This window comes from Pseudophryne corroboree, unplaced genomic scaffold (assembly GCF_028390025.1).
Source record: "Pseudophryne corroboree isolate aPseCor3 unplaced genomic scaffold, aPseCor3.hap2 scaffold_873, whole genome shotgun sequence".
NCBI lineage: Eukaryota > Metazoa > Chordata > Amphibia > Anura > Myobatrachidae > Pseudophryne > Pseudophryne corroboree.
Genome location: NW_026970452.1, coordinates 109,819 through 130,943, shown reverse-complemented (window position 1 = coordinate 130,943; position 21,125 = coordinate 109,819). Strand labels below are relative to the sequence as shown.

General features: G+C 42.9%; 9 non-coding genes across 9 annotated transcripts; all 9 read right to left on the bottom strand.

The window, feature by feature from the left end:
- Positions 1-98: 98 nt before the first annotated feature.
- LOC135043605 (U1 spliceosomal RNA) lies at positions 99-262 on the bottom strand. Its single transcript, XR_010236431.1, has one exon. It is a non-coding gene; the product is annotated as a U1 spliceosomal RNA (small nuclear RNA).
- A 6,742-nt stretch (positions 263-7,004) lies between these two features.
- LOC135043630 (U5 spliceosomal RNA) lies at positions 7,005-7,120 on the bottom strand. The gene has a single exon (XR_010236457.1). It is a non-coding gene; the product is annotated as a U5 spliceosomal RNA (small nuclear RNA).
- Positions 7,121-7,395: 275 nt separating this feature from the next.
- Positions 7,396-7,511, bottom strand: LOC135043611 (U5 spliceosomal RNA). Its single transcript, XR_010236437.1, has one exon. It is a non-coding gene; the product is annotated as a U5 spliceosomal RNA (small nuclear RNA).
- A 10,305-nt stretch (positions 7,512-17,816) lies between these two features.
- Positions 17,817-17,979, bottom strand: LOC135043600 (U1 spliceosomal RNA). Its single transcript, XR_010236429.1, has one exon. It is a non-coding gene; the product is annotated as a U1 spliceosomal RNA (small nuclear RNA).
- A 152-nt stretch (positions 17,980-18,131) lies between these two features.
- On the bottom strand, positions 18,132-18,295 carry LOC135043668 (U1 spliceosomal RNA). Its single transcript, XR_010236493.1, has one exon. It is a non-coding gene; the product is annotated as a U1 spliceosomal RNA (small nuclear RNA).
- A 674-nt stretch (positions 18,296-18,969) lies between these two features.
- On the bottom strand, positions 18,970-19,132 carry LOC135043675 (U1 spliceosomal RNA). Its single transcript, XR_010236500.1, has one exon. It is a non-coding gene; the product is annotated as a U1 spliceosomal RNA (small nuclear RNA).
- A 152-nt stretch (positions 19,133-19,284) lies between these two features.
- Positions 19,285-19,448, bottom strand: LOC135043655 (U1 spliceosomal RNA). Its single transcript, XR_010236481.1, has one exon. It is a non-coding gene; the product is annotated as a U1 spliceosomal RNA (small nuclear RNA).
- A 674-nt stretch (positions 19,449-20,122) lies between these two features.
- LOC135043566 (U1 spliceosomal RNA) lies at positions 20,123-20,285 on the bottom strand. The gene has a single exon (XR_010236404.1). It is a non-coding gene; the product is annotated as a U1 spliceosomal RNA (small nuclear RNA).
- A 152-nt stretch (positions 20,286-20,437) lies between these two features.
- Positions 20,438-20,601, bottom strand: LOC135043651 (U1 spliceosomal RNA). The gene has a single exon (XR_010236477.1). It is a non-coding gene; the product is annotated as a U1 spliceosomal RNA (small nuclear RNA).
- Between the last annotated feature and the right edge of the window lie 524 nt (positions 20,602-21,125).

The following is a 21,125-nucleotide window of genomic DNA, read 5'->3' as shown; positions in this document are numbered from 1 at the left end:
AGGAGATCCAACTGAGGCAGCACAAGGGAACTCTCGAAAGAAGAACAAGGCTAGAGGAAGATCTGAGACAAAGAAATCTGACTTTTACCAGAGCTGACCAGAGGAAAGCACAAACACAGTCCCCCACTACCACAAATAATGCAGTTGAGTTTCCCACATTTGGGGAAATCACAGGGGTCAGCATACCCAGAATGCAATGAATTAACCTAACCCTGGGAGAACAATCTTCATGACCATGGTATCTCCTATGCAAAATAAGTATGATTTGGGATAGGGCTGGGGAGGGCCGCTGCTCAGGCACATCTCTGTCAAGTAAAGGAGATTCAACTGAGGCAGCACAAGGGAACTCTCATCTGGGGACAACAACTGCAGGGAGAACACATATTTTCAGATGAACATGGGAGGGCAGAAGGCTGCCTAATACTGAAGCACCCCCAAACAACAAACCAAATGCAACAACTAGTGCAAGCATTCCTGGGGGAAGGCCTGCCGCAGATGGATTTGCATATGGTGATGTCATCCAAGCAGTGGGTCAAAGTTGGTTCAAACACCTTTGCAAAGTTCTATAAGTTTGATACCCTGGCTGAGGAGGACCTCCTGTTTGCTCAATCGGTGCTGCAAAGTCATCCGCACTCTCCTGCCCGTTTGGGAGCTTTGGTATAATCCCCATGGTCCTTACGGAGTCCCCAGCATCCTCTAGGACGTAAGAGAAAATAAGATTTTAAACCTACCGGTAAATCTTTTTCTCGTAGTCCGTAGAGGATGCTGGGTGCCCGTCCCAAGTGCGGTCTACTTCTGCAAGACTTGTATATAGTTATTGCTTACATAAGGGTTATATGTTAGTTTTCATCGGTCTTGGACTGATGCTATGTTGTTTTCATACTGTTAACTGGGTAGTATATCACAAGTTATACGGTGTGATTGGTGTGGCTGGTATGAATCTTGACCTTGGATTAACAAAAATCCTTTCCTCGTACTGTCCGTCTCCTCTGGGCACAGTTTCTCTAACTGAGGTATGGAGGAGGGGCATAGAGGGAGGAGCCAGTGCACACCCAGATCTAAAGTCTTTCTTAAAGTGCCCATGTCTGCTGCGGAGCCCGTCTATCCCCCATGGTCCTTACGGAGTCCCCATCATCCTCTACGGACTACGAGAAAAAAAAATTACCGGTAGGTTTAAAATGTTATTTTTTTCTCTGCAACCCACTGCTAAATTGTGCTTCCTAGCTGTTTTTTATAAAATCACTTAATTAAATCTAACTCTGATTACGTCAGAGAAGGCCAGGTACCCTACACCATAAGAGGGGGTTTGAAATTTTGACTTGTCTACTTAAAGATCACCAAAATCTGATGACAAGGTCAATTACATCCCTGGGTGGGATTGAACCACCAACCTTTTGGTTAATAGCCCATGTAAGTGCAAGAAATCCTGAAGCACTCACTCATCATGGGAAAGTACCAATGTGTTTCTTACAAAAATTCTCCAGATTATTGACTTTTTAAAGTTTTTCTAGGAAACGTTCTAGATGAATGCTTATTAGCCTTTGTCAGTATTGACTTTCGCAAGGTGTCTCTGTGGCGCAATCGGTTAGCATGTTTGGCTATTAACCAAAAGGTTGGTGGTTCAATCCCACCCAGGGATGTAATTGACCTTGTAATCAGATTTTGGTGATCTTTAAGTAGACAAGTCAAAATTTCAAAAACCCCCCTTATGGTGTAGGGTACCTGGCCTTCTCTGATGTAATCAGAGTTAGATTTGATTAAGTGATTTTATAAAAAAACAGCTAGGAAGCACAATTTAGCAGTGAGTTGCAGAGAAAAAAAATTATGCTGGCAGAAAAGTCCAATTGAGTGATTAAACAGCTCTTAATTTTCTGATTTTATTTTTATGCTAACAAATTTGCTCTCTGAAAAGTGTCCACAAAGCCAAGTCTCTGATTAACACCTTTGTAGGAATGGTTTTTCACCTATTACTGAATTAAACTTGCTTCATTGGAAAGGCATCAAAGATGCATCCTCATTTCAATGTCTACTGAAATAATACAGGTTGACACCAGGAAACGTCACTGCATCCTTGCTGCTTCCTCATGGGGAAGTCTGTTTAATGTGAAAACAAGGTGATATCTAATCAGCACACAGGTAAGGAATTAAGAAAATCTTTCTTTATGGGTGAAGATGTTTCTCACAAATTGTTGTCCCAATGCATCATTGAAATTCAAGATGGAAGATGATTTTCATATATCACTTGTACATTTTGCATTGCTCTTCTGGTGACAATGTAGTTTGTTTTTGTCAATTACCATTTCAGTAATAGGGTAAAGAAAATTAAGTGGATTTTTTAAAGAAAACAATGCTGTCAATATACTATTAAAACAAATTAAAATGATAAAAGTTATTGTACTTTAAGTAAAAATAAAAGTGCCAAAATATCAATCCCAGTTTTTGATTACTTTAATTATAAAAAAAAAAATGCACATAGCAGAGGATAGTTTCGATCAATCGACCTCTGGGTTATGGGCCCAGCATGCTTCCATTGCACTACTCTGCTGCTCATGGAAGTGTCAGAGATCCTGAAGACTAAATTGATTAAAGGCCTTAAAGTACTGGACTATAAGGAAAGACTTACTAGGCTGAATATTTATACACTAGAAAAGAGGTGCCTAAGAGGAGATATTATTAATATCTTCAAATATGTAAAGATACATAACAAAGAGTTATCAGAGGAATTATTTATTAAAAGAACACGTGGTCACTCGCTGCGACTGGAGGAAAGTTCAGAACGCAATGGAGGAAAGGTTTCTTCACTGTTAGGGCAATCAGGATGTGGAATTCCCTGCCAGGGAAGGTGGTAATGGCGGACTCTGTAATTGGATTTAAAAAAGGAATGGATACATTTCTGAATGAAAAAGCTATCCAAGGTTATAATACTTAAAATATCAACATGGTTAATCCGGGGGTAACATGAGTTATAGTAGCTAACTAGTCATAAAACATTATTCAGCAAGTATGTAGAATCATCACAACTTAAAACAGGTTGAACACGATGGGCAATTTGCCTCTATTCAACCTCAAAAACTATGTTACTATATTACTATGTTATTGTAGTATACAGAACACCACAATGCAATGAGCAGTGATAGTGAGCACTGATGAGGATACTAGAACTGACACTGAGCAGCAAGATGCAGCACTGGACTATTAGTAATGTACTGTATTATGCTGAGCAACACAATGCAGCACAAGACAATGAACAGTGATACTGAGCACTGATGAGGATACTACTGAGAACTGACACTGAGCAGGAGAGACACACTACTAGTATTACTGAGCAGCAATAAGTAACCACTGATACTGAGCACTGATATTGAGATTTCCACTGAGAGAACATAGCCACGTCCTCTCCGCTCTCTCTTCAATGCACGAGTAAAAATGGCAGCAACGCGCAGCTCTTTATATGGAATCCGAATCTCGCGAGAATCCGACAGCGGGATGATGACATTTTCCCTTGTTCAGGTTTTCCGAGTCAGGCGGGAACAACCGAGCCTGCCTCGGACCAGTGTAAACCACGTGGAGTTCGTGGGGAATTCGGTTCTCGGAGAACCGAACCCGCTCCTCTCTACCTTATACCCTATCAATTTTTTTATTTTCAATCTAAGCCCCTGCAGTTTTCTGTAAGCATCTGCTTCGCTATGATGATCAACAAGTCACAAGGGCAAACACTCAGGGTTTGAGGCGTAGATCTTAGGACCAGCTGCTACAAGCATGGCAGAGGTGTCACTATCACTGGTGACACCCAGAGAGGTGGCGAGGGAGATTGTAATGCAGTGCGCGCAGATAAGCAGTGCAATGGTAAAAAGGAGGCATGGTTTCATAGGTAGGGGCGTGGCCTGGTGGCCTGAATCTACATTTTGTTGCTCCGGGTGTCCCGGGGGTTGGGGGCTGCACCCGGGGACTAGTGTGTGAGCGGTGCTGGCTCCTGCAAAGTGACAGGGCATGGCCACCCAGCATGACGCCTCCCTTCTTGACCATGCTGTAATTGCAGTCGCACTGCAGTTCAGCGTGATCATAAAAAATGGTGTAGCCTCCTGCTGGTGCAGACTGTATGTGCGCGCAGGAAGCCGCCACCATTTTTGTGATCACAGCGGCTGAATGTGATGTCATACAGTCGCTGTGACCACGCCCCCTGTGTCTCCTCCGTTGCAGACCCCATTTTGAAGCCTTGCCCCCGCACCGCTCCATCCCTGACTTGGAAATGGAGTGTTGCTGACCCACCTCTCCCCCCCTTCCCCGCCCCGATTGACAGGCAGAGGCGATCACATTCTCTGCGGGGTGCCGCAGAAAATGCAGGCACATGCGTATGCTCTTAGCAATTTTTGCAGTTGGATCGCTTATTGTGATTGCAATCCAACCTGAATCAGGCCCTATTACCTATCACAATGCGCTGCGGGCAGTACAAAATTGGGTTAATATAGGAGAAAAACCCCCAGACCTGTGCTCCTTAACTGTACCTGGTGGCTAGTGGAGCGGCTGCCCAGTAATCAGTGTCCACCGCAGTGCGCACACGGCCCACCCCCTACGGCCTCGCTCCCCTTCAGCAGCGGCCTCGTGATCCGGAAGGGTGGTGTGTGTGTGACTGACCTTAGGATGAAACCGGAGCCTCCGCTGCAGTGACCCAGCAACCAGGGCACGGGAGTATACAGCGCCGCTGGGAGTGATGAAGCTGCAGTAAAGATGTCTATTAGACCTAGCCTGCTGCAGCCCTTGTAGATTCTCATAAAACAAGTTCTTCTTTTCTTGTCAAAATTAATAGCTAAGAATAGGCTGCCTGAGGCAGGCCCCTGTTAATTGGCCTGCTACTGAAGGCACCAACTACAAACTGAGCTCCCTGTTCATGGAAGCGGGGTTATAGAGGAGAATGCACTGAGCTTCTTGGGAACAGTCAAAAGCTTTGAGCCGGTTGGTGCCTCAGATCAAGATCCTACTCTACACCCCAATGTGAATCCTTGTGGAGTCCAGTGTACCCCACAGAAGAAATTAATGTGTCACACCCATTGGCAGCAACCTTAGAATAGCTGCTGACGGGCACAATTGAGAAAGGAAGGGGGGGGGACATTTGAATCCAGCACATAGATGCAATTCAAATATGTAATTCGTACCTTCCTATTTTAAAATATAATGGATGAACCTCACCCTGTGAGAACAATCTTCATGATCAAGAGATCTCATATGCAAAATAAATATGAGTTGGGATAGGGCTGGGGAGGGCTGCTCGGGCAGCACCTCCCCCGTCAAGTTAAGGAGATTCAACTGAGGAAGCACAAGGGAACTCTCGTCTGGGGACAACAACTGCAGGGAGACCACATCTTTTCAGATGAACATGGGAGGGCGGAAGGCTGCCTAATACTGAAGCGCCATATGCAACAACTAGTACAAGCATTCCTGGGGGAAGGTCTGCAGCAGACGGATTTGCATACGGTGATGTTATCCAAGCAGTGGGCCAAAGTTGACTGGAACCCTCATCTGCATATGAAAAGAGAAAAGGGGCATGCAGGGCATGGCGGCCTTTTGCAGTGCTTGGATGACCCCTAGTTCACATTAAACACCCCCACCCTCCTTTGGTGTGGGGCTCATGTTGGCCATGCCCCATCCCCTGAAGCATTCAAGCTGATTTCTTGCAGCAGCTGGGCACTGTAACAGCTCCAGAGCTGTTCTGTAAGGCAAGTAAAAGGGTGTGGGCCCTGCAGCACCACCTGTAGTTCGCATTGTGCGTTGGAAGGCACAAAGTAAGCAGACGGGAGGAGAAGTCAGGATAGTGCGCAAGGGCATTCTTTTCTCTTAGTCCGTAGAGGATGCTGGGGTCACATTAAGAACCATGGGGTATAGACGGGATCCGCAAGAGACATGGGCACTTTAAGACTTTCAAAGGGTGTGAACTGGCTCCTCCCTCTATGCCCCTCCTCCAGACTCCAGTTATAGGAACTGTGCCCAGGGAGACGGACATTTCGAGGAAAGGATTTATTGTTAAACTAAGGTGAGCATCTTACCAGCTCACACCTTAAACATGCCGCAGAACGTGGCATTCAACAGAACACAAGCCAACGGCATGAACAATTGCAGCAAAAAGCTGACCAGAACCATAACACAACATGTGTATAACCACAAGTAATAACTGCAGACACAGTATGGACTGGGACGGGTGCCCAGCATCCTCTACAGACTAAGAGAAAAGGATTTACCGGTAGGTATTAAAATCCTATTTTCTCATACGACCTAGAGGATGCTGGGGTCACATTAAGAACCATGGGGTTATACCAAAGCTCTTGAACGGGTGGGAGAGTGCGTACGACTCTGCAGCACCGAATGACCCAACTTAAGGTTATCATCAGCCAAGGTATCAAACTTGTAAAACTTAGCAAAAGTGTTTACTAAATAGCTGCTCGGCAAAGTTGCAATGCCGAGACTCCCCGACCAGCTGCCAAGGATGAACCCACCTTTCTAGTAGAATGGGTCTTCACCTACTTCAGTAACGGCAATCCTGCCGTGGAACGAGCATGCTGAATCTTACCACAGATCCAGCGCATAATGGTCTGCATGGAAGCAGGACACCAAATCCTGTTGGGAGCATACAGGACAAACAGAGCCTCTGTTTTCCTAATCTGAACCGTTCTGGTGACATACATTTTCAAAGTTCTGACCACAGCCAGAGACTTTGACTCAACGAAGGTGTCAGTGGCCAAAGGCACCATGTGGAAAGATGAACCACCTTCGGCAGAAATTGTTGACGTGTCCTCAATTCTGCTCTATCTTCATGAAAGATCAAATAAAGGCTCTTGTGATACTGCATGGTTTGTACTGTTTTCCATGTGCTCCCAGACCTTTAAGCAAGTAGCATGGTCAAGAAAGTTCTGTTTGAAAAGAAACAACATTTACTGTCATTGTTATGCAAATAAACTTACATTAAAGCTAACAAGAAAGCACACTCGTTCTGTCTTTAAACTGATAAAAGAAACCCCAATAATATGGGGCATGCAAAAATTGAGATAAAACTCAGTTTTGCTCCTCTCCACGGAAATCTTTAATAAAAGGCGAAATATTTGTTAGTTCTGAAGAGAAACCAGAGCATGACCAAGATTCCACCTGTCGCCTGAGTGCCATGCCAGCAGTTCTCATTCAGCTGAAAGTGAGCACCCAATTTGAATGAAAGAAAGCAGATTTCTCACCAGGCTTCCCCTTGCTATAAACATGGTTTGTACTCTTTTCCATGTGCTCCCAGATCTTTCAAGCAATTAGTGTGGTCAAGAAAGTTCTGTTTGAAAAGAAACAAACATTTACTGTCATTTCTATGCAAATGAGCTTACATTAAAGCACACTCGTTCTATCTTTAAACCGATAAAATAAAACCCCAATAAGATGGGGCATGCAAAAATTGAGATAAAACTCAGTTTTGCTCCTCTCCACGGAAATCTTTAGTAAAAGGCGAAAGATTTGTTCGTTCTGAAGAGAAACCAGAACATGACCAAGATTCCACCTGTCGCCTGAGTGCCATGCCAGCAGTCCTCATTCAGCTCAAAGTGAGCACCCAATTTGAAAGAAAGAAAGCAGATTTCTCACCAGGCTTCCCCTTGCTATAAACATGGTTTGTACTCTTTTCCATGTGCTCCCAATGAAGCATGTTTAATTTAGTAATAGGTGAAAAACCATCCCTACAAAGATGTTAATCAGATACTTGGCTTTGTGGACACTTTTCAGAGAACAAATTTGTTAGCATAAAAATAAAGCCAGAAAATGAAGAGCTGTTTAATCACTCAATTGGATTTTTTTGCCAGCATATTTCTTTTTCTCTGCAAACCGCTGCTAAATTGTGCTTCCTAGCTGTTTTTATAAAATCACTGAATCAAATCTAACTCTGATTACATCAGAGAAGGCCAGGTACCCTACACCATAACAGGGGTTTTTGAAATTTTGACTTGTCTACTTAAAGATCACCAAAATCTGATAACAAGGTCAATTACATCCCTGGGTGGGATTGAACCACCAACCTTTTGGTTAATAGCCGTACACACTAACTGATTGCGCCACAGCGACACTTTGCAAAAGTACATACTGACAAAGGCTAATAAGCATTCATCTAGAACGTTTCCTAGAAAAACTTTAAATAGTCAATAATCTGGAGAGTTTTTGTAAGATGTTTCTTCCATCAACCAATGAAGAAACACATTGGTACTTTCCCATGATGAGTGAGTACTTCAGGATCTCTTGCAATTACATGTGCAGCAGAGTACTGTAATGGAAGCATGCTGGGTCCATAGCCCAGATGTAGGCAGATTGAAACTATCCTCTGCTATATGCGTTTTTTTTTGTTAATTAAAGTAATCCAAAACTGGGATTGATATTTTTGCTCTTTTATTTTTACTTAAAGTACAATAACTTTTACCATTTTCATTTGTTTTAATAGTATATTGACAGTATTGTTTTCTTTCAAAAATCCACTTAATTTTCTTTACCCGATTATTAAAATGGTAATTGACAAAAACAAACTACATTGTCACCAGAAGAGCAATACAAAATGTACAAGTGATATATTAAAATCATCTTTCCAGCTTGAATTTCAATGATGCATTGGGGCAACGATTTTGTGAGAAACATCTTCACCCTTAAATAAAGATTTTCTTAATTCCTTACCTGTGTGCTAATTAGATATCACCTTGTTTTCACATTAAACAGACTTCCACATGAGAAAGCAGCAAGGATGCAGTGGCGTTAATGTTTCCTGGTGTCAACCTGTATTATTTCAGTAGATATTGAAATGAGGATGCATCTTGCTGCCTTTCCAATGAAGCAAGTTTAATTTAGTAATAGGTGAAAAACCATCCCTACAAATGTGTTAATCAGAAACTTGGCTTTGTGGACACTTTTCAGAGAACAAATTTGTTAGCATAAAAATAAAGCCAGAAAATGAAGAGCTGTTTAATCACTCAATTGGATTTTTTTGCCAGCATATTTCTTTTTCTCAGCAACCCACTGCTAAATTGTGCTTCCTAGCTGTTTTTATAAAATCACTGAATCAAATCTAACTCTGATTACATCAGAGAAGGCCAGGTACCCTACACCATAAGAGGGGGTTTGAAATTTTGACTTGTCTACATAAAGATCACCAAAATCTGATAACAAGGTCAATTACATCCCTGGGTGGGATTGAACCACCAACCTTTTGGTTAATAGCCTTACACAGTAACTGATTGCGCCACAGCAACACTTTGCAAAAGTCCATACTGACAAAGGCTAATAAGCATTCATCTAGAACGATTCCTAGAAACATTTTAAAAAGTCAATAATGTGGAGAGTTTTTGTAAGATGTTTCTTCCATCAACCAATGAAGAAACACATTGGTACTTTCCCATGATGAGTGAGTGCTTCAGGATCTCTTGCACTTACATGTGCAGCAGAGTACTGTAATGGAAGCATGCTGGGTCCATAACCCAGAGGTAGGCAGATTGAAACTATCCTCTGCTATATGCATTTTTTTTTGTTAATTAAAGTAATCCAAAACTGGGATTGATATTTTTGCTCTTTTATTTTTACTTAAAGTACAATAACTTTTACCATTTTAATTTGTTTTAATAGTATATTGACAGTATTGTTTTCTTTCAAAAATCCAATTAATTTTCTTTACCCGATTATTAAAATGGTAATTGACAAAAACAAACTACATTGTCACCAGAAGAGCAATACAAAATGTACAAATGATATATTAAAATCATCTTTCCAGCTTGAATTTAAATGATGCATTGGGGCAACGATTTTGTGAGAAACATCTTCACCCTTAAATAAAGATTTTCTTAATTCCTTACCTGTGTGCTAATTAGATATCACCTTGTTTTCACATTAAACAGACTTCCACATGAGAAAGCAGCAAGGATGCAGTGGCGTTAATGTTTCCTGGTGTCAACCTGTATTATTTCAGTAGATATTGAAATGAGGATGCATCTTGTTGCCTTTCCAATGAAGCAAGTTTAATTTAGTAATAGGTGAAAAACCATCCCTACAAAGATGTTAATCAGATACTTGGCTTTGTGGACACTTTTCAGAGAACAAATTTGTTAGCATAAAAATAAAGCCAGAAAATGAAGAGCTATTTAATCACTCAATTGGATTTTTTTGCCAGCATATTTCTTTTTCTCTGCAACCCACTGCTAAATTGTGCTTCCTAGCTGTTTTTATAAAATCACTGAATCAAATCTAACTCTGATTACATCAGAGAAGGCCAGGTACCCTACACCATAAGAGGGGTTTTCGAAATTTTGACTTGTCTACATAAAGATCACCAAAATCTGATAACGAGGTCAATTACGTCCCTGGGTGGGATTGAACCACCAACCTTTTGGTTAATAGCCTTACACAGTAACTGATTGCACCACAGCAACACTTTGCAAAAGTCCATACTGACAAAGGCTAATAAGCATTCATCTAGAACGATTCCTAGAAACATTTTAAAAAGTCAATAATGTGGAGAGTTTTTGTAAGATGTTTCTTCCATCAACCAATGAAGAAACACATTGGTACTTTCCCATGATGAGTGAGTGCTTCAGGATCTCTTGCACTTACATGTGCAGCAGAGTACTGTAATGGAAGCATGCTGGGTCCATAACCCAGAGGTAGGCAGATTGAAACTATCCTCTGCTATATGCATTTTTTTTTGTTAATTAAAGTAATCCAAAACTGGGATTGATATTTTTGCTCTTTTATTTTTACTTAAAGTACAATAACTTTTACCATTTTAATTTGTTTTAATAGTATATTGACAATATTGTTTTCTTTCAAAAATCCACTTAATTTTCTTTACCCGATTATTAAAATGGTAATTGACAAAAACAAACTACATTATCACCAGAAGAGCAATATAAAATGTTCAAGTAATATATTAAAATCATCTTTCCAGCTTGGATTTCAATGATGCATTGGGGCAACGATTTTGTGAGAAACATCTTCACCCTTAAATAAAGATTTTCTTAATTCCTTACCTGTGTGCTAATTAGATATCACCTTGTTTTCACATTAAACAGACTTCCACATGAGAAAACAGCAAAGATGCAGTGGCGTTAATGTTTCATGGTGTCAACCTGTATTATTTCCGTAGATATTGAAATGAGGATGCATCTTGCTGCCTTTCCAATGAAGCAAGTTTAATTTAGTAATAGGTGAAAAACCATCCCTACAAAGATGTTAATCAGATACTTGGCTTTGTGGACACTTTTCAGAGAACAAATTTGTTATCATAAAAATAAAGCCAGAAAATGAAGAGCTGTTTAATCACTCAATTGGATTTTTCTGCCAGCATTTTTCTTTTTCTCTGCAACTCACTGCTAAATTGTGCTTCCTAGCTGTTTTTTTTATAAAATCACTTAATCAAATCTAACTCTGATTACATCAGAGAAGGCCAGGTACCCTACACCATAAGAGGGGGTTTGCAATTTTGACTTGTCTACTTAAATATCACCAAAATCTGATCACAAGGTCAATCACGTCCCTGGGTGGGATTGAACCACCAACCTTTTGATTAATAGCTGAACACACTAACCGATTGCGCCACAGAGACACTTTGCAAAAAGTAAATACTGACAAAGACTAATAAGCATTCATCTAGAACGTTTCCTAGAAAAACTTTAAAAAGTCAATAATCTGGAGAGTTTTTGTAAGATGTTTCTTCCAGCAACCAATGAAGAAACACATTGGTACTTTCGCATGATGAGTGAGTGCTTCAGGATCTCTTGCACTTACATGTGCAGCAGAGTACTGTAATGGAAGCATGCTGGGTCCATAACCCAGAGGTAGGCAGATTGAAACTATCCTTTGCTATATGCATATTTTTTTGTTCATTAAAGTAATCCAAAACTGGGATTGATATTTTAGCTTTTATTTTTACTTAAAGTACAATAACTTTTACCATTTTAATTTGTTTTAATAGTATATTGACAGTATTGTTTTCTTTCAAAAATCCACTTAATTTTCTTTACCCTATTATTAAAATGGTAATTGACAAAAACAAACTACATTGTCACCAGAAGAGCAATACAAAATGTACAAGTGATATATTAAAATCATCTTTCCAGCTTGAATTTCAATGATGCATTGGGGCAACGATTTTGTGAGAAACATCTTCACCCTTAAATAAAGATTTTCTTAATTCCTTACCTGTGTGCTAATTAGATATCACCTTGTTTTCACATTAAACAGACTTCCACATGAGAAAGCAGCAAGGATGCAGTGGCGTTAATGTTTCCTGGTGTCAACCTGTATTATTTCAGTAGATATTGAAATGAGGATGCATCTTGCTGCCTTTCCAATGAAGCAAGTTTAATTTAGTAATAGGTGAAAAACCATCCCTACAAAGATGTTAATCAGATATTTGGCTTTGTGGACACTTTTCAGAGAACAAATTTGTTAGCATAAAAGTAAAGCCAGAAAATGAAGAGCTGTTTAATCACTCAATTGGATTTTTTTGCCAGCATATTTCTTTTTCTCTGCAAACCACTGCTAAATTGTGCTTCCTAGCTGTTTTTATAAAATCACTGAATCAAATCTAACTCTGATTACATCAGAGAAGGCCAGGTACCCTACACCATAAGAGGGGTTTTTGAAATTTTGACTTGTCTACTTAAAGATCACCAAAATCTGATAACAAGGTCAATTACGTCCCTGGGTGGGATTGAACCACCAACCTTTTGGTTAATAGCCTTACACACTAACTGATTGCGCCACAGCGACACTTTGCAAAAGTACATACTGACAAAGGCTGATAAGCATTCATCTAGAACGTTTCCAAGAAAAACTTTAAATAGTCAATAATCTGGAGAGTTTTTGTAAGATGTTTCTTCCATCAACCAATGAAGAAACACATTGGTACTTTCCCATGATGAGTGAGTGCTTCAGGATCTCTTGCAATTACATGTGCAGCAGAGTACTGTAATGGAAGCATGCTGGGTCCATAGCCCAGAGGTAGGCAGATTGAAACTATCCTCTGCTATATGCATTTTTTTTTGTTAATTAAAGTAATCCAAAACTGGGATTGATATTTTTGCTCTTTTATTTTTACTTAAAGTACAATAACTTTTACCATTTTAATTTGTTTTAATAGTATATTGACAGTATTGTTTTCTTTCAAAAATCCACTTAATTTTCTTTACCCGATTATTAAAATGGTAATTGACAAAAATAAACTGATGAGGATACTACTGCAGTCTTTGTTTCGTCTGTACCCGCTGAAAGAGCAGCAAAAGTTGGAGATCTTGATGGGACAGTTGAAAGGGCTTGCACTTAGAGAGGTTACTTCCTGGCCTACTGAAGAGAAGAAGACTGTGGACCAGATCCTCAACAGGCTTGCTACCACATTTGACACAAGGACAGTGTCAGAACTTAAAATGCACTTCTTTGCTCGAAAGCAACAACCAGGAGAGTCACTACGGGGCTATGCCCTCAGCTTTCAGGAAGCACTCAGAGATGTTCAGCAAGCAGACCCTGAGGAAGTGCATGACAAAGAGAAAATGTTATTGGACCAGTTCACTGAAGTTGCAAGGGGCGAATTTGTAAAAACTCAGCTGCGACTATTGAGATTGCAGAAGCCTGGAAGCACATTCCTGGATTTTAAAGAGGCTGCGATTAAAGTTCTAGGCTCCAGTCTTACTTCAGGGGCTGTTCCACAAGAGTCTATTCCAGAGATGCCACGGTATCAAGAGAATTCTGATGCCCAGGAGTCAAGTTTTAAAGGAGCTACTTACCCACCTACAGTAAAAGGAGTGACAGTGCCATGTTCAAAGACATGCATATTTGACTCTTCTAGTGAGTTACGAAGTCTGCTGGCTGAACTGACACGTGGTGTGACAGAGATGCGCAGAGACCTGCAGATTCTGAAGAGACAGCAGGCACTGCTCCATGAAGAAATGGAATGGTGCCAGGAGAGGAGACCACTGAACAGTTCCCAATGGGACCTACATAGAAACAGGGAGACACTTTTTTCCAACCACTTTGCCTCCCAAAGGCGACCCATTTTTCAAAGCTGTGAAGGAAGCGGACAAATTAAGAGAGAATTTGAGCAGCCAGATCATTTAAACTCCAAATTCATGTGGTTAACCCGTTATGTTAGCCAATGCCCGGTGGTTCAAGTTTGCATCAATGGAGTCTCAATGCCCGCTCTCTTAGACACTGGATCACAAGTGACCACAATACAAGCAACACAGTTTGAGCAGCATTGGACTGAGGAACAGATGTTTCCGTCAACTTCCACATTGATAAACCCGATTGCAAGCAATGGGCACTGCATCCCTTGCAAAGGATACTGGGAAGCTGAAATTCAAATCGGACGAACAGTGCTACCACAGCAAGGCTTCATCATCACCACTGCCCAAGATGATGGATTGCCTCCAGTGATAGTGGGCATGAATGTGTTGCGGAACTGCTGTGAGGAGCTCGTAGCAGCACTCCAAGGAGAGTTTCAAACTGACAAGCTCCAGGAGAAACAAGGCCTTCAACCTGGGATAGCCAAACAAAAGGGAAGAATGATAACAGAATTATCTGTAAGAGAGGAACATGAAAAAAATAAGGCCAGCCAAATAATGATAGAAATGCCCATCTCCAGTGTCCAGATTATCCGAAAGAATGCTTCAATGTTAGGCATGAATAATATAGCATCCAGTTCTAGAAACTGTGAGCAACCTATTCAAGGAACCAGTTTTGACCACCTGCAAGATAAAAGTCAGATGATAAGACACCTCAAAGCCTTACTGAAGATTGGGAAATACCTGACCAAGCGACAAAGGCAAGAATCCTCGCCAGAACTCCTGAAGTTGTTGAGACAGCGAGAAAGGCTGTTTGAAGAGAAAGGACAGTTGGTTCGATGTAGTGTGGATCCTAATACTCATTACAAGTCAGGTCACCCTGGGTGCAAAAGGATGGAAACAAGCATCTGGAAAAAGTTCTTTTGGGTTGAAATGAGGGAAGACATCAAGAGATGGTGCCGAAACTGTCCAACCTGTTCTGTAAGAAGAACCTTGCTGCCTCTTTCTCTCCAGAATCCATTGTCCCAAACCAGCTGTGATACTGAATCCCAAGATGGAATGGAAGAGGCTCATAAAATGTATTTACAGCAGACTAAGGTGGTTTGTCACCGACAAGGAGGCAAGAAGACTAGGGCTTGCAAAACAGAAAACCACCATAGTCAGCTGCAGTTTTGTACAGCATGTCCCAAAGACAGTTTAGAAAGAGTTCAATACTCATCCATGGCAGGGGGGTTGAGGTTTCCTAGACAAACTTTTCAAGACCATATACTGTCCAGATTTCAACCGATTGCTCCAGGAGCATGTGTTAATGTACTATAGCACAAAAGGAATTATACCTATCAGATACTGATGTTAAAAATGTTGATAAATGTTAATGTTTCAGACATAATCTGTGTTCACTAATGAATGTGACTGGATATAGTGAGAAGTTTATATAGGGATAAAACCAAAATGCGTGAGGACACGCATGTTTTGGGGGGGGGCACGTGTGATATCCCATAACAACAAGGACATTTTTGACAACAGTGTAGTTGCCTGTGCCATTTTAAATAAAGTTTATTTAAAAGAAAATTGAACAGCAGTTTGAGAAGTCAGTTGGAGCCATGGTGAGGAAAGAGCTGGCGACGCCATTACGCAGAGATGAGCAGCTGAGAGAGGGGAGACAAATAAGCTGAAAATTGCATGAGAGAGTAAGCAGTAGTGCAAAATACAGCAGTGGAAGTGCAGCAATTAACAAGTAAGAACGCCATGACACTCTCAGCCAAGAGAGTGCACAGCAAGTGTCAGAGACAGGAGAGTATAAAGCCTTTATACCAATGCTGACTGGCCTACATCTGAGGGGAAACTGCCTCAGAAACATCTATTGACTGGGTGAGATAAATCCATATTTATACTGAAACCTACTCCACTGCAAAGGACATTATCCTATATTTACTATACCTATGCAGCGATTTACATGGGAAGCAGCTCCAGTTTGTTTTAAACAATCATCTTTACTACACAGAGCTACAATATTTTGTTCACAGCTAAAGGAGACAATAGCTGCATATAACTATGTAACAACATAACCGGGCCCCAACGTGCACATAGAGACTCCCTGCAGTGACACCAATGTTATCTTGGACTTAAATATTGTCTGCATAAGTTGATTTCTATTACTAAGCAACATAGTATTAATCTCAGATTTAGTTATATTACCATTTGTGTAATGACTTAAAGTGTATATGGTGTCTGTGTTTAAGTTGCTTGAATCAAATCTTTCCCTTCCCTACTGTAATCAGTTCCTTTTCTGAGTTATGTGGTAAACCATTTATTCTTTCATACAAAGCCCTGCCTGCCTTTCTTTGTGTCTGGGGAAACCTTGCCTCTCTGCCAGGAATAGAGAAGAGCTGCTGCTGAAGGAGGAATAGTCCATCAAGGTATCCCTGACCTGTTCCACATAGTTTACACACTTGTTATACCGGGGTGTTACATTGTGTGTGACTGACCTTAGGAAGAAACCGGAGCCTCCGCTGCAGTGACCCAGCAACCAGGGCACGGGAGTATACAGTGCCGCTGGGAGTGATGAAGCTGCAGTAAAGATGTCTATTAGACCTAGCCTGCTGCAGCCCTTGTAGATTCTCATAAAAAAAGTTCTTCTTTTCTTGTCAAAATTAATAGCTAAGAATAGGCTGCTTGAGGCAGGCCCCTGTTAAGTGGCCTGCTACTGAAGGCAACAACTACAAACTGAGCTCCCTGTTCATGGAAGCGGGGTTATAGAGGAGAATGCGCTGAGCATCTTGGGAACAGTCAAAAGCTTTGAGCCGGTTGGTGCCTCAGATCAAGATCCTACTCTACACCCCAATGTGAATCCTTGTGGAGTCCAGTGTACCCCACAGAAGAAATTAATGTGTCACACCCATTGGCAGCAACCTTAGAATAGCTGCTGATGGGCACAATTGAGAAAGGAAGGGGGGGGGGACATTTGAATCCAGCACATAGATGCAATTCAAATATGTAATTTGAACCTTCCTATTTTAAAATATAATGGATGAACCTCACCCTGTGAGAACAATCTTCATGATATAGAGATCTCATATGCAAAATAAGTATGAGTTGGGATAGGGCTGGGGAGGGTGGCTGCTCGGGCAGCCCCTCCCCCGTCAAGTTAAGGAGATTCAACTGAGGAAGCACAAGGGAACTCTCGTCTGGGGACAACAACTGCAGGGAGACCACATCTTTTCAGATGAACATGGGAGGGCGGAAGGCTGCCTAATACTGAAGCACCATCAAATATCAAACCATATGCAATAACTAGTACAAGCATTCCTGGGGGAAGGTCTGCAGGAGACGAATTTGCATACGGTGATGTCATCCAAGCAGTGGGCCAAAGTTGGCTGGAACCCTCATCTGCATATGAAAAGAGAAAAGGGTTATGCAGGGCATGGCGGCATTTTGCGGCGCTTGGATGACCCCTAGTTCGCATTAAACACCTCCACCCTCCTTCGGTGTGGGGCTCATGTTGACTATGCCCCAGCCCCTGAAGCATTCAAGCTGATTTCTTGCAGCAGCTGGGCACTGTAACAGCTCCAGAGCTGCTCTGTAAGGCAAATAAAAGGGTGTGGGCCCTGCAGCACTACCTGTAGTTCGCATTGTGCGTTGGAAGGCACAAAGTAAGCAGACGGGAGAAGTCAGGATAGTGCGCAAGGGCATAGAAGGGAGCGGCTCAAGAAAAGAGAAGTGGAAACAGACAGCAAACTAGGCTGGAGAGAGACCTGAGACAAAGAGATCTGAATTATACGAGAGCCGACCAGGGGAAACACAAATTATGCAGTCAAGTTTCCCACATTTGGGGAAATCGCAGGGGCAGCACAGCCAGAGTGCAATGGGTGAGCCTTGCCCTTGGAGAAGCACCTTCAAGATCATAGTATCTCACCTGGCAGGTAAATAGGAGTTGGGCTAGAGCTGGGGAGGGTCGCTGCTCGGGCACCCCCCTGTCAAGTGAAGGAGATCCAACTGAGGCAGCACAATGGAACTCTCGAAAGAAGAACAAGGCTAGAGGAAGATCTGAGACAAAGAAATCTGACTTTTACCAGAGCTGACCAGCGGAAAACACAAACACAGTCCCCCACTACCACAAATAATGCAGGCGAGTTTCCCACATTTGGGGAAATCACAGGGGTCAGCATACCCAGAATGCAATGAATGAACCTCACCCTGGGTGAACAATCTTCATGACCATGGTGTCTCCTATGCAAAATAAGTATGATTTGGGATAGGGCTGGGGAGGGCCGCTGCTCAGGCACATCTCTGTCAAGTAAAGGAAATTCAACTGAGGCAGCACAAGGGAACTCTCATCTGGGGACAACAACTGCAGGGAGAACACATATTTTCAGATGAACATGGGAGGGCAGAAGGCTGCCTAATACTGAAGCACCCCCAAACAACAAACCAAATGCAACAACTAGTGCAAGCATTCCTGGGGGAAGGCCTGCAGCAGATGGATTTGCATATGGTGATGTTATCCAAGCAGTGGGTCAAAGTTGGCTTCAACCCTCATCTGCATATGAAAAGAGAAAAGGGGCGTGCAGGGCATGGCGGCCTTTTGCGCTGCTTGGATGACCCCTAGATCGCATTAAACACCCCCACCCTCCTTTGGTGTGGGGCTCATGTTGGCCATGCCCCATCCCATGAAGCATTCAAGCTGATTTCTTGCAGCAGCTGGGCACTGTAACAGCTCCAGAGCTGCTCTGTAAGGCAAGTAAAAGGGTGTGGGCCCTGCAGCACTACCTGTAGTTTGCATTGTGCATTGGAAGGCACAAAGTAAGCAGACGGGAGGAGAAGTCAGGATAGTGCACAAGGGTATAGAAGGGAGGGGCTCAAGAAAAGAGAAGTGGAAACAGACAGCAAACTAGGCTGGAGAGAGACCTGAGACAAAGAGATCTGAATTATACGAGAGCCGACCAGGGGAAACACAAATTATGCAGTCAAGTTTCCCACATTTGGGGAAATTGCAGGGGCAGCACACCCAGAGTGCAATGGGTGAGCCTTGCCCTGGGAGAAGCACCTTCATGATCATAGTATCTCACCTGGCAGGTAAGTAGGAGTTGGGCTAGAGCTGGGGAGGGTCGCTGCTCGGGCACCCCCCTGTCAAGTGAAGGAGATCCAACTGAGGCAGCACAAAGGAACTCTCGAAAGAAGAACAAGGCTAGAGGAAGATCTGAGACAAAGAAATCTGACTTTTACCAGAGCTGACCAGAGGAAAGCACAAACACAGTCCACCACTACCACAAATAATGCAGTCGAGTTTCCCACATTTGGGGAAATCACAGGGGTCAGCATACCCAGAGTGCAATGAATGAACCGCACCCTGGGAGAACAATCTTCATAACAATGGTATCTCCTATGCAAAATAAGTATGATTTGGGATATGGCTGGGGAGGGCCGCTGCTCAGGCACATCTCTGTCAAGTAAAGGAGATTCAACTGAGGCAGCACAAGGGAACTCTCATCTGGGGACAACAACTGCAGGGAGAACACATATTTTCAGATGAACATGGGAGGGCAGAAGGCTGCCTAATACTGAAGCACCCCCAAACAACAAACCAAATGCAACAACTAGTGCAAGCATTCCTGGGGGAAGGCCTGCAGCAGATAGATTTGCATATGGTGATGTCATCCAAGCAGTGGCTCAAAGTTGGCTTCAACCCTCGTCTGCATATGAAAAGAGAAAAGGGGCGTGCAGGGCATGGTGGCCTTTTGCGGCACTTGGCTGACCCCTAGTTTGCATTAAACACCTCCACCCTCCTTCGGTGTGGGGCTCATGTTGGCTATGCCCCAGCCCCTGAAGCATTCAAGCTGATTTCTTGCAGCAGCTGGGCACTGTAACAGCTCCAGAGCTGCTCTGTAAGGCAAGTAAAAGGGTGTGGGCCCTGCAGCACTACCTGTAGTTCGCATTGTGCGTTGGAAGGCACAAAGTAAGCAGAAAGGAGGAGAAGTCAGGATAGTGCGCAAGGGCATAGAAGGGAGCGGCTCAAGAAAAGAGAAGTGGAAACAGACAGCAAACTAGGCTGGAGAGAGACCTGAGACAAAGATATCTGAATTATACGAGACCTGACCAGGGGAAACACAAATTATGCAGTCAAGTTTCCCACATTTGGGGAAATCGCAGGAGCAGCACACCCAGAGTGCAATGGGTGAGCCTTGCCCTTGGAGAAGCACCTTCATGATCATAGTATCTCACCTGGCAGGTAAGTATGAGTTGGGCTAGAGCTGGGGAGGGTCGCTGCTCGGGCACCCCCCTGTCAAGTGAAGGAGATCCAACTGAGGCAGCACAAAGGAACTCTCGAAAGAAGAACAAGGCTAGAGGAAGATCTGAGACAAAGAAATCTGACTTTTACCAGAGCTGACCAGAGGAAAGCACAAACACAGTCCACCACTACCACAAATAATGCAGTCGAGTTTCCCACATTTGGGGAAATCACAGGGGTCAGCATACCCAGAGTGCAATGAATGAACCTCACCCTGGGAGAACAATCTTCATAACAATGGTATCTCCTATGCAAAATAAGTATGATTTGGGATATGGCTGGGGAGGGCCGCTGCTCAGGCACATCTCTGTCAAGTAAAGGAGATTCAACTGAGGCAGCACAAGGGAACTCTCATCTGGGGACAACAACTGCAGGGAGAACACATATTTTCAGATGAACATGGGAGGGCAGAAGGCTGCCTAATACTGAAGCACCCCCAAACAACAAACCAAATGCAACAACTAGTGCAAGCATTCCTGGGGGAAGGCCTGCAGCAGATAGATTTGCATATGGTGATGTCATCCAAGCAGTGTGTCAAAGTTGGCTTCAACCCTCGTCTGCATATGAAAAGAGAAAAGGGGCGTGCAGGGCATGGTGGCCTTTTGCAGCACTTGGCTGACCCCTAGTTTGCATTAAACACCTCCACCCTCCTTCGGTGTGGGGCTCATGTTGGCTATGCCCCAGCCCCTGAAGCATTCAAGCTGATTTCTTGCAGCAGCTGGGCACTGTAACAGCTCCAGAGCTGCTCTGTAAGGCAAGTAAAAGGGTGTGGGCCCTGCAGCACTACC